Source organism: Gastrolobium bilobum, unplaced genomic scaffold (genome assembly GCF_033153095.1).
Source record: "Gastrolobium bilobum isolate Gb01-03AN ecotype WA unplaced genomic scaffold, APGP_CSIRO_Gbil_v1 utg6924, whole genome shotgun sequence".
NCBI lineage: Eukaryota > Viridiplantae > Streptophyta > Magnoliopsida > Fabales > Fabaceae > Gastrolobium > Gastrolobium bilobum.
The window spans coordinates 21,010-35,034 of NW_026897956.1; the positions used below are offsets into that span (position 1 = coordinate 21,010).

A 14,025-nucleotide genomic window follows, 5' to 3' on the forward strand; every position below is an offset into this window, starting at 1 on the left:
ATTATCTGCTGCATTGCATTGTTTTAGAAATGATAAATGATAAATTGCTTTTGAACTTATATTGCACATGTAAGTGAGCTTGGGGTGGAAGATCCTTGAGGACTCACTGACTTACTGAGATTTCTAGATTAGAGATCTTACCCCACGTTTGGGGAATGCTTATTTCAGGATCAGGTAGTATGGGTACTGATGCCTCGGGCGGCAGGAGGCCAGAGCTTAGCTGATTATGTTTTACTGCTTTATGTTAGCATGACTGGATTTGGGATGCTGTTTATGTTTTCCGCTATTTATGATATGTTGTTGTTGAGACTGATGTTGGGCATGTTGCCTTATTTGAGTGAGCATGGGGATTGTCCATGATACTTTCTGTTAGTACTTTTAGATTGGAGTTGTATAAACTGTTAGATGGTCCGGTCTACATTGTTGTAGTTCCGTGACTAGAGCCACACTTATATTATCTATGCTATGAGGTATTTCATTTAGCTGTTTTATTGCAATTACATACAGGCGATGTTTTATTAATTTATTATTAAGCAAGTTGGTAATGTTAATGGAATCATAATTGAAAAGAAAAAGTAATTCTGCATTTTAATTAAGCGCAACTTAATACGATATTATGATAACATTAACAGATATATACGGGGTGTTACAATTTCGAATGACAATGTTGATATGGTTTTGTTAGATGAACAAGTAATGTCTCTTCTTTATCGTCTTTTCTTTTCAGCAGGTGCATTGTAATTTTTTTGATTGATATAGTGCATGTTTTTCATTTTGTAGGGTGGAAGGATCCATGCTACGGCGAAGGGTACTTTGCATGTTCGAAAGAAAATTTGCGAGGGGGATGCATATTTTATAAAATATTTCGGAGTTGGGTTGAACAGTGGTAATTTCAGGCCAACACGGCATGAATATCGTTTGGCTTTCAACTTGAGGACTGATGTGAAATCCATTGTTGATGCTACTATTCCTGAGCACGATTTTGATTTTGCTGAATTTGACGTTATTGAGAAGGAATCGTCTGACTCCCCGTATTTAATAGGTGATGGATGGAATATAGTGTTATTCATTTTCATTTAAGTTTTTTTATATAGGACGTTATGTTGAATCCATGTTACTTATTTTGTAGACGTTATTGGTTTGCTGTTTGGAATCGGGGAAGTCCATGAACATTTAATCTTTGGTAGGAAAACAAGAATGGATGTCGTGGAGCTTGACAATCTGAGGTATTTATGTTATGCATATTTCTGATGTAATTTTTTTTTTTAAATTTCTTACGCTTTTTACAATTGAATAACGTTGCTACGTTTGCATGAATTCTTATATCTCTTTTGTTGGACTAACATAATAGGGGTCAGAAACTTGAGTGCACTTTGTGGGAGTCCTACGTAGATGAGGTCCAAACTTTCTTAGCAAATAATCAGACTGCCCAAAATGTTATAATACTTCAGCTTGCAAGGATAAAGGGTTTTAGGGGTAATTTTTTTTTTTAGTATTGTATTTCTCAATTTTTATTTTTTTTACTGTTTTCTTTATTCTTTTGTTTATTTCTTATGTTTTTTACGAATTCTGTAGGAAAAAATGGAATAACTAATACAAAATATACGACGAAAATGATTTTTGATTCCAATGTGCCTGAGATCGTGGATTTCAAAAAAAGGTTTGCTGCAGTATTTTTTAGGAGGCATTGCTTTTGCTGTACGCACTAATTTTAGGATATTTGTTTATATTTCAGGCTTTCCGGTGATCTGATCGAAAGTAGTCAGAGGTTGTCTCAGTTGTCCAGCCAATCCTCATATTCTTTTGAAAATGATTTTCTAAAAGATACAGAAAGGAAATTTATTACTGATATTAAGAATTGCACTGATGTTACTACTTGCGTTACTTATGGAACTATTAAATCCATCGAAAGTAAGTACAATTAGTGGTACAAGTCCTGTAAGAAATGTCCGTATTTAGTGTATGAAGATTTTGAGAAATGATATTGTAAGAATTGTCAGAAACATTAGGATGAATATTATCCGAAGTAAGGAGGGTTTTGTTTGCTGACATTTTTTAAAAGTTAATCATGCAGGTTCAGTGTTACTGATCTAAATTACAACTTAATCTTTTTAGGTTCAGTGTTCAGGTCAGAGTTGTTGACAACACCGATTCTGCTTCTTTTGTAGTGTTTGATAGAGACTGTCTTGCTTTGTTAGGAGTCAGTGCTGGTGAATTACGCGAGTAACATTTCAAGCGGGTTTGGTTTTCAAAACTTTTAATTTTTATAACAGTGGGGTATGCTACTGCTTCATATTTTGTTGCTTAAAAAATATATGAAGATATACTCTTTTTGTAGGGTGCGGATTTGGAGCATTATCCGGAAGAGTTGAACGTTCTCAAAGATAGGTCCAAGTTATTTTAAGTAAATGTGAAAATCAGCAATTTGAACGCCTACAGTGAGCCAAAATATCATGTGGCTAAAGTATGCATCACTGAAAATATTATTACCTCATTTCTAAAGACCACGGCGGATCCAAATGTATGTTATTTTTTATTTAACATTTCTTCACTTTTGAATTATCTTTGGAGTTTTCGTGCGTTTTGACTTAGTTTTATTTATATAAAAAATCTTTCAGGATGATTCTGTATTGACAGTGCTTGTGATGACAATATTGTATCCGTAGGGTCAACAAAAGTTAGGATTATTAACAAAATTTTAGAATTGAATACTGTATAATTCTATTCCAAAACATATGTTAATTACTTATAAAATGGTTTCGTTGGCAGGATGTTCAGAGCCAAACCTGTGAGAGTACTGGTGATGCTGATATTTCTCTGTCTCTATTGACACCGTCTATAAAGTATAGTGATGTTGTTGAAGACAAAAATAGTTGTTCAGTTGTCCGTCCTCTTAAAAAGATTAAGTTGGAGAAAGAGTTAAGTTTTTATTGTCAATTTTACTGTTGAGTTGTATTTTGGTAGAGGTTTGGACTTACGAACTTTACAAATTTTATAACTTTACATGCTCACTCTGTCTCCTCTGTTGTTTATTTTTTTTACAGTTTTGATGCTGAAGCCAGTCACACCTTGCAGCAGACAAAAAATTTGGAATAGAACAACATTTGCTGCCTGTTTCATTGGAACTATGTTTTAGTTTAATTGTTGTATTGATGTATGAACTTTTTGCTCATTATAGTACCTTTTGTCATTGTGTTTAACATTGATCGTGTGTCCACCTTTGTCGTTTTTTTGGGAGTATAGTTTTGAATGTTTTGTTATCAACATTGTTTCTTCGTATTACAACATCTTCCCGTGACTTTAGTAATGCGTTTTTCACTGTTGGAGGTAATAAAATATCAGGACGTGTTATGAATTTTTTTTTTTTTTTTTTTGTAGTTTCATATAGTCCTTTGCAGACATCATTTAATTCAACGACTGCCACAATTTTCGTTAGGGATGACGTTTTGTATGCAATTCCTTTTACTGCTCCCTTAAATTTCGAATTAGTCTGTTACAAATTTGAAATTGAAAAATAAATATGACAACACAAACGGTTTGGGTGGGCTACGTTAGTTCATTCAATGAATGGGTTTCCTAGACGTTGTACGTGTTAATCGATTGAGGGTTCATGAGGTTATAAATATGCAAAAGTTGGGTTATTTGTTTTTCAGTTGTGTTCCTTAATCATCCTTCTTTTGTGAAAGCTTCAAAATCGTTGATTCTTTGCTGTAACTTCAGTCAACGGCTGAAGTCTCATATCCAAAACGTTCAAAAATAGACAAATACGCAGATGGATATCTGACAAGTGGATTAGTATCTATGCTTTGTCGTCAGGTGGATTAATACTGTCATGTTTTTATGGTTTGTTGTGTTCATGGTTTTGTTTATGTTATTGTTTGTAATATCTTTTGTTCACTTTTAGAGTTTTATGGGTGTTCATATTTCTTCTGTTTTATTTATCTTTAAAAAATAGAAAATGGTACTTCCAAGTTTCTGCTGTATCAACATCGTGTCAGTATTTGCCCATTCACAGATAATTGCTTTTGAGGTGTTTTCCTGTTCATTTTTTGCATGCAATGGTTGAATTATGTGCAAATGCCGGCTTTGCTGATGAAGAGTGTTTCAGTGTCTAAAACATCATCATTATTGCAGTGTAACAGTATTAATTATAGCATTGGAAACTAAAAGACCACGAGTAATACTCTTTAACTTGACTGCGGATGGGATTGTTATGAATGATGGTGATACATTGGTTTACGAAAGGTGGTTCTTTTCTTAAAAACTAATAAACAGTTTGAAGATTAATATTATAATTTGCATACCATGTTTGCGACGTATAAGAAGATACAGATTACGAAGAGTTTGTTTCATCGATGGGAGTTCTGAAACAGTACAAATAAAACCTTTTCAAAATTATATGTCAGAACATAATTAAAAAACCATATTAATAAGATTTGTAAATTACCAATATTAGACAAAATAAGTAATGAGCAATGAATTAAAATTGCTACAATGTTTTTCCTTTATATCAACGTATGTGTCATATTTACCTTGCTACAGCAGTGGAAATCTCTAACTATTGATTAATTTGTGCTTCGAAAAAAATAAAAGAAAAATTAATTATGTCATGTTGGGATTTAAGATGATCATTTATTATTTTTTACAATTCTTAATTTTCACAATAATTTTGTTGTCATATTTACGGTGCTACAGAAGTGGAAATCTCTAACTATTCATTAATTAATGCTTCGAAAAAATATTGGACAAATTAATTATGTCATGTTGGGTTTTAAGATGATCAATTCTTGTTTTTTACAATTCTTAACTTTTACAATAGTGTTGTTGTTATATTTTGCAGTAAAACGTTTTCTTGATGTAACTATAGTATTTTTCCAATAGAGAATATGCATTGTTTTTCCAATTCTTTTTGTGTTAACTTTTCAAATGCTTCAAAAACTAAGTTCATGCAACTAATAACTAATGAAGAGTTACCAAACACAAGGTCCACTTTCTTTAGGATGAACTGCATTATTTGTTTGGACTGACACAGTAACGAAGCCTTGGCTGTTACGCTGATATCTCATCCAGTCTCCCACCCAAATCATCTGATACGTTTGCTTATTTTATTTGCTCACCATAATGAGTAATCCTCTATCAGAAATCAAAACGCCTTCGCGAAAGAGAAGACCTAGACATGAAATGTTTGGGTTGATAGGTACGGCAAAAATAATATGCTTCATTTATTTCGTTTCCATATATTTCCATCTGATAAGCGTTGTGTTTACCGTGTAGAAAATCTTACTGCATGTTCTGCTTCTCCCGTTGGCAGGTAAGTTCTCTTTGCCATTTTTTCATGCACTGCATAATGATAATATTATCTCCATACGTTTTATTATTATTTGCCATTTTAATTTTTTTTTTTTTACCATTTAGCATTTCACAACTAACAAACATAGGGAATGAGTTGGGTGGAAATAGACAGTGTCTTCGTGATATTTCTAATGGTAATGAGTTCTGTCCTCGATGAACTTTTTTTTTTGTTTCTGATTATTACCATTCATATTGTCAAGAAAATATTTCTCCGTGTTCTGCCTCCAATGTTAGAACGTAAGTCTTCTCTTTCATATCTTAATTTACAAAAAAAATTTATCATCTTTTTATTTGCAGTTATTGTACATCATCGTGCAAATTTACTTTTTGTTGTTTTCAAAAAGCAGCCTTTCTAAATTAACCAATGTGCAGAATGGTGGAACCAGTTGTACACAGCCTCTTCGTGATATTTCTAATGGTCTGCAAATTTGTTCTTTGACTTTGTTTATGAATTTTGTGAGATTACTTCCTAATAAAACATGACAAGCGAAGTTCGTTTTTTGTTATTAACGTGAAAATAGCCCTTATGTTCTAAATTTTGTGTAGATAACTTTTTGCCGTGCTCGAACCCAATTGCGGAAGTAGTTAATAATTCGAGTCCATCTGAAGGTATGTTAAATATCACCATCCTTTCAGGTTTTCAAGATATGGTCTTATATAATTAGATGATAAAATATTGTACTTTGTTATGATTGTAATACTATATTTTTTATTTTTTTTAGATAGCAAAAATGCTAGGAAGATAAGCAAAAGTATCATTGGTCAGAGGAAGAATGCAAAGAAATTTACACACGCTCTCAATATTAGTAGAATGCCTGATTTAATAGGTTATTTGACCTGTTACATAACCTGTCACTGCGTAATTACTACCTGGTTATGGTCTTCAATATCTTAGAAAAACGTTGGCAGAATTAGAATATCAAATTAATTATTCGATGTTTATGTTTAATTTTTTCTAATTTTATACTTAATGATTTTTCCAAACCGCATTTTTTATGTTTAATTAGGAATTGATGCTGACGAGACGATCACCGTGCGTCCAACTGTTGCTGTGTTATCTAAAGAGAAATCCGTGTCAGGGTTGGATTGTTGTCCGAGTAGTACTTCAACTCATGTCAGTCAACAAAGTAAGTTAACCTGTGTGGATTGTATATTATTTAGCCAAATGTTTTTTAATTATGTTTGTGGAATAAGGGTATTTTTCAGTGATGTTTTATTAATTCATAATAACTTTCCTTTTTGTTACAGATAACAATTCAAATTATCACACTGTGTCTGACATCGCCTCTATCAGCGAAGGTTATTGTTTAGATTAAATTTAAATTTTTTACTACAAATTATAATTATCTATCCAATATGAATTTGTGCTATTTCGATATATTTAGATTATTGGGACGTAGGGGATCCTACTTTTATCTGTGGGCGTTGTGGAGCAAATATGTGGTATGAAGAGAGACTTAAAAAGGATCGAAAATCATGTATGCCAGAGTTTGGTTTGTGCTGCGGCAATGGAAAGGTTCAACTTCCTTTGTTAAAAATGCCTCCAGATACATTGCTTCAACTGCATGATAATTCAAATATAAGGAGCCGACATTTTTTACGATATATCCGAATGAAACATGATTTTTTCCTTCACCTCCTTTGATGCAAGAGTTGATGGATCGGTTAATGAAGGTTCTGGACCTTACTGTTTTAGAGTTGGAGGACAAGTTCATCATTTAATGGGCTGCCTTATTCCGCCTGATACTCTATATCTTATTTTCGTGTTATTTGTGTGTGGATTGTATTATTTGTGTTATTATAATTAATTGACTGACGAGTCCATTGTATTAAAAATGCAGTCCTGCAAACAATGAAGACATCCTCGATCCCGATATTGTCCAATCTTTTCGGTACGTTAGAGACCGTTATAAGGAAGATAGCTTCAACGGTGTGAAGTTGAGGCTTATTCGAAAGCGTGGCAGTGATGGAAGAGTTTATAATCTTCCTTCTGCATCTGAAGTTGCTGCTTTGATTGTTGGAGATATAGACAACGCCATGGGTGACAGAGACATCATTGTGGAGACACAAACCGGACTTTTGCAGCGCATTGATGTGAAGCATCCCCTATATCTTGGCTTACAATATCCTTTGTTATTTCCTTATGGAGAGGATGGTTGTCGCGATGATGTCCAATGTACTTCCACTTCCAGAGGTAGTACAAACCCAAGGTCAACTATCAGCATGAAAGAATTATTTTCATTTCTACTTCAAATTAGATCAGGGGAATCCCAAGTTCTTCATCACTCAAGAAAACTTTTCCAGCAATTTCTGGTTGATGCTTATACTATGGTTGAGTATGACCGTCTTAATTTCATCCGCCATAATCAAAAACAACTCAGGGCAGAGTTTTACAAAAATATTATACATGCATGGAATCAAGGTGAAGATGCAGCAGCTAGAACTGGAAAGCGTATTATTATCCCTTCTTCATTCACAGGCGGACCAAGATATATGGCTGAGAATTGTAAAGATGCTTTTGCAATTTGTCGTTGAGCTGGATATCCTCATTTTTTTATAACAATTACCTGCAATCCTAAATGGCCATAAATTACACGATTTCGTAAGGCAAGAAACTTGAACCCTGAAGATCGTCCTGATATTCTTTGCAGAGTGTTCAAATTCAAATTGGACCAATTGCTCCATGATTTAAAAAAGGAAAATGTTCTTGGCAGAGTTAATGCATGTAAGTATTTAGTAAAATTATTTTTCATGAACTTTACTTGAACCCTAAAAAACTCTATCTATCACTATATTATTTTATTCTTATTACTTCTGTGCTTTTATTTCAATGTAACAGATGTTTGCACAATTGAATTTCAAAAACGTGGACTTTCTCATGCTCATATTCTATTGTTCTTACACCCTTCTAAATAGCCTGATAGTGGACTAGATATTGATAAATTGATTTCAGCAGAAATTCCTAACAGGGAAACCCATCCTGCTCTTTTTGTTGTTGTCACAAGTTACATGATGCATGGTCCCTGTGGACCTAACAATTACAAGTCACCTTGCATGAAGGAGGGAAAGTGTTCAAAAAAATTTCCCAAGGGTTTTTGTTCCCGTACAATTATCGACAATGACGAATTTCCTCATTACAAGAGAAGTGACAATGGGATAGTTGTAATGAAAAATGGCGTTAAGCTTGATAATCATTTTGTTGTGCCTTATAATGCGAAACTCCTTTTAAAGTATCAGGCTCATATAAATGTTGAATATACCTGTCAGAGTAGTGCTATTAAATATCTTTTTAAATACATTCATAAAGGAAATGATAGAGTTACTGCTGCTATACATCATTCAGAGGATGAAATTAAAATGTTTTATGACTGCAGGTATTGGAATTAATCTCCATTAGTTTTTGACGTCCTAAATATCTATTATTTTGACTAATAAAGCATCTTTGACATCATACTTATTTATGTCAGGTATGTATCCGCATGTGAAACTGCTTGGAGAATATTTGGATTTGAAATCCATTACAGAAATCCTCCTGTGATGAGATTTCCATTTCACTTACCCGATGAAAAAACCGTTATTTTTCGTGATAGTTCTTCAATATCTAAAGTAAAGACAAGAGAGGAGACCAGACGATCAATTTTTCAGGCTTGGATGGATGCAAATATAGAATTTCCAGAAGGGAGGCATCTTACATATGCTGAATATCCAACTCATTTTGTTTATAATGCAAATAGTCAAGAATGGCATCCTAGAAAAAAAGGATTTTCAATTGGAAGAATAAATCGTTTTTCTTCCAATAGTGGAGAAGATTCCTATCTTTGAATGCTTCTTAATTTTAAAAAGGGTTGCACAAGTTATGATGACCTGAGAACTATAAATGGGGTGCTTTTTCCTACATTTATGGATGCCTGCTATTCTCTTGGACTTTTTGATGATGACAATGAGTATATTGATGCAATTAAGGAAGCAAGTTCTTGGCAGTCAGCGGCTTATCTAAGATGTCTATTTGCTCTATTGTTATTTGGTAACTCAATGAATAGACCTGAAAATGTCTGGGAAAAGTGTTAGCAATTTCTGTCTGACGATGTTCTTTATCGACATAGAAAAATAATAGGACGTCCAGGTATTCATTATACATATATTACATGCATTATAATGAGTTTTTTTTATTTATTTATTACTTTATTGTCTATTTCTCAATTCCAACCAACATAAAAAAATTTAACAACATACGACATAAGACTTGATGAAGAGAAGATAAATCTGTCATACCAATTGTTATTTTTTAATTGTATTTGATGTTTGTACAGATGCAATTCTTACAGAAGAGCAAATAAAAAACATAACACTTGCTGAAATTGATAAAGTGCTACAAAGTAATGGAAAATGCCTTTCTGATTACCCTTCAATGCCCCGCATCATTGGTCACTCTTTGCTTGATATGCAGAATCGCTTGGTGCTTGATGAATTATCGTATGACAGATTTTTTTTGGTGGAAGAGCATAAAAGACTTATTAGTTCCCTCACTGATGAGCAAAACATTGTTTATGACAAGATCATTTCAGCAATTTCAGTGGGTACATGAGGATTGTTTTTTCTATACAGCTTCGGGGGTACATGAAAAATATTTATCTGGAATACATTGTCAGCATCTATAAGATCAAGAGGGGAAATTGTACTTAATGTTGCTTCTAGCGGAATGGCTTCGCTATTGCTTCCAGGAGGCCAGATGGCACACTCTAGATTACGTATTCCAATTCAAATCAATGAGGATTCAACCTGTAATATAAAGCCGAATTCTAATATTGCAGAACTATTGTTTAAAACAAAGCTAATCATTTGGGATGAAGCCCCAATGGTACACAGATTTTGCTTTGAGGCTCTAGACAAAACTCTCAAAGATGTTCTTAGATTTTCTGATTGCAGTTGTGTGAATAAGCCATTTGGTGGGAAAGTTGTTGTTCTTGGAGGTGACTTCCGGCAAATATTACCCGTTATTCCTCATGGTAGCAGACAAGATATAGTCCATGCAACCATTAATTCTTCTTATCTCTGGTCTCATTGTCATTTGCTAACTTTGACCAAGAACATGCGTCTTCTTTCTGATAGTAACATTGACAATTTAATGGAGATAAAACATTTTTCTGAGTGGATTCTTAAAGTAGGAGATGGTGTTCTCGGAGACGATGTTGATGGAGAATCTATTATAACAATTCCTGATGAATTATTGATTAAAGAATCACCAGATCCACTATCAGATTTGATTGAATTTGTGTACCCCGATATCTTGGATCATATTTGTGATGCCACGTTCTTTCAAGAACATGCTATTCTGACTCCAAAATTGGCATATGTTTCTATTTTGAACGAGAACTTAATGTCTTTGATTCCAGGTGAAGAAAGGATGTATTTAAGTTCAGATAATATTTTGAAGCAAGATGGTAATTCTTCATTTGAGGATGATGAATTTTCACCTGAGATCTTAAATACCTTCTCATGTTCTGGCCTCCCTGATCATAAATTAATTTTGAAAATTAAAGTTTCAGTCATGTTATTGAGAAATATTGACCAGTTAAGAGGTTTATGCAATGGAACAAGACTGCTTATTACAAAATTAGGCAATCACGTGGTTGAGGAAACTGTTCTTACAGGAAGTAACATTGGAGAAAATGTTTTAATCCCTAGAATGACGATGAGCCCCTCGAGTCATAACTTTCCTGTAAATTTCCAAAGAAGACAATTTCCCCTTGTGGTTTCATTTGCCATGACAGTCAATAAAAGTCAAGGCCAATCACTTTCTCATGTTGGAATTTATTTACCTAGGCCTGTCTTTACTCATGGGCAATTATATGTGGCACTATCTAGAGTAAAGAGCAAACATGGATTGAAGATTTTGATACTGGATGATGATGGTTGTGTTACAAACTGTACCTTTAACATAGTATACAAATAAGTATTTCAAAGATTAGTGTAGTTTATTTCGTTCAGTGTTGGGAATATAACATTACTGTTTGGTCCAGGTAACATCGACATTCCTTAAATTCAATTTTTTTTCACAAGTCTAGTAAGTGTCAAGTTTTGATTGGATTTATACTGTGTTTTTAACATACTATTCTGAATTCTATAGGAAAAATCAACATTTCATAATACTTGTGATAATGCCTATGTAGATTTTATATTATTTATTTAGTAAATGATATATTGTACTAACATATCATTAATTTTTTGGATATCACGCTTTAGATGCTGATTTCAGACACACGCTGCTGGAGAGACAAATTTTGTAACTGTTATTGTTGAACCATTAATTAAAATCTATTTGGAGGTTATAACATGTTAATTGTTTTTAGATTAATTTTACGTTTGTTTTAAAATTGTGCACATTGATTATATATTAGTGAACGTCCCAACTAACTTATAAGCAATTTCATTGTTTTGTAGGAGACAATTATTTCTAGAAAGCAGCAATTCAGATGTTCCTTGCTACAGCTATATTCAACTGTGTTCGTGATGTTCTAATATGAAAAACCCTTTTTCCAATAAATCAACGTGGAGCAAGTTGTGCTGTCATTGATTGCATTCATCGTTTTGAGAATACATTTTCCATAAACATTTGACACCGTCCATCAAGTTTCTTTTTTGTATCTTTTATGATTCAGAAGTCTTTTATGAGTTTATTTTATATGATATGAGAACGTAAAATTAAGGGTTCAAATATTAATTAAGGGTTACACGTCCGTTTACATCAACCTTATGAATAAGCTTTTTTCTTCTTTTTTTTAAAGTCATAAAAGTGAATATTGTGTAGATGCCCGTTTTCAAAATATCGTGGTCATTGAATATTATTTTTCTTTGTGTCCATTAAAATCCTCCCATTTTAAATTCTTCCTTCTGGAAAACAAAAAACGTTCTGCATTCCATAATGTTGAATGGAGGTTTTTCATTAAAAGATTTTCCCATTATCGAGTTATTTAATGCACATGCCATTTCTCGAGAAGGTTCAATATTCATTTCCAGCAAACATTGCTTAACCTCTTTAAAAGAAGGCAAATAGTAATGTGGACTCCCATAGCAAAAATTATGCCAATTTACTATAATCACTTGTGAAATTTTACTCCTATTATGGTTGAGTCTTCTACAAAAGAACAGACAGGGTTTGAGAAACAACAAGAGGCAAACATTCAAGATCTTCCATACGAGGTATTGTTGAAGATTTTTGCAAGAGTTGCTGCTGATAGGGTTGTTGATATTTACAACGTTCAAATAACTTGCAAACAGTTTCGACGTTTTCTAGAAGACAACAATTTATAGAAACGTGCCATCGAAATTATGCTTGCTGACCCTATGTATTAGCTATCATTTGGATATTATTATTCGATGATGATATCCTGGGAATAAAGAATAAAGAGGTATCGTTGAATATAGCTTCTGCTTGGTTATTAAATGTATAAGCATATTATGTAGAAGATGTTATTCATGAAATATCTTTGGAATCAATGAGAATGAGGTATTCACTTTTTTTATCGTTGTATTGCAGATGTTACTAAGTATTTAGTTTTTTTTAATAAGAATTTACATTAGAAAATGAACAACTTCTGTATGAACAGTACGACTACTGTTCTCGAAATTCTCATAATATCCGGATATTTGTCGGGGACATATCCGGATATCAATATCCGGATATCAATATCCGGATATCCATATTCGAATATCACAAGACCCCATATCCGAATATCAATATCCGGATATCATATACGGATATCAATATCCGGATATTTCGCGACAGAATGCAGTTTCTGCATTTCGCGAGATATAACTCCAAAGGTTGGGTTTTTAACCTATTCCGACGTTAAAGCATGCATTTTTAACCTCTTATAAGTTCATATGCAGATTACATACTTGTTTAACTCATGAATAAATACCCTTTTTAGTCCCTAACAAAAAACACGGTCCCCACTTTAGTCCCTTACAAAAATAAATTAGTCAGTTAGTCCCTAACAAATTCAAAGTGGACTCATTTAGCTGAAATCGTGGTCCCTCATAAATTCAAAAAAGACCCATATTAGTCCCTCAAAAGGACTAAAATGGGTCCACCTTGAATTTGTTAGAGACTAACTAACTAATTTATTTTTGTAGGGGACTAAGTGGGGACCGTGTTTTTTGTTAGGGATAAAAAATGATCTTTACTCTTAACTCATTAAACATGGCAAGACTCCACTTTTACCCATTAAAACTCAAGATCAAAGGTGGTAACACTTACCCAAGCTTAAAACAGCCAACCAAAGGTGCTCTTGGAGCTCACAAGTCAGCTCCAAGGTACTGACTTCAACGGTGCACGAAAATGCACAACAAGGTGGGCCCTACCTTCACAAAGATGACCACTTGGAGCTCCCACAACCAAGACAAGGCTCCAACCACCCAAGCAAGGAACTCAGCCCCAAAACTCTTCCCCAAACAGTACCCTCAACTCAGCAAAACTGAACCTCACCCTCACAAGACACCCTCTCAAGTGTTCACAAGGAGAAAGTGTGAAATGTAACACCCCGTGTATACTCGGAGTATTAACATTACATCGTATTAAGCGGTGCTTAATTAAAAATGCGAAATATTCTTTTTCTTTTCAATTATGACGTCATTATCAATTACCAACTTGATTACTTAATCAATTTCATA

The 14,025-nt window shown here is 33.5% G+C and overlaps 1 pseudogene; it reads left to right on the top strand.

Moving 5' to 3' along the window:
- The first annotated feature begins 672 nt into the window (after window positions 1–672).
- LOC133311705 (uncharacterized) lies at window positions 673–11,326 on the top strand (annotated as a pseudogene).
- The last annotated feature ends 2,699 nt before the right edge of the window (window positions 11,327–14,025 follow it).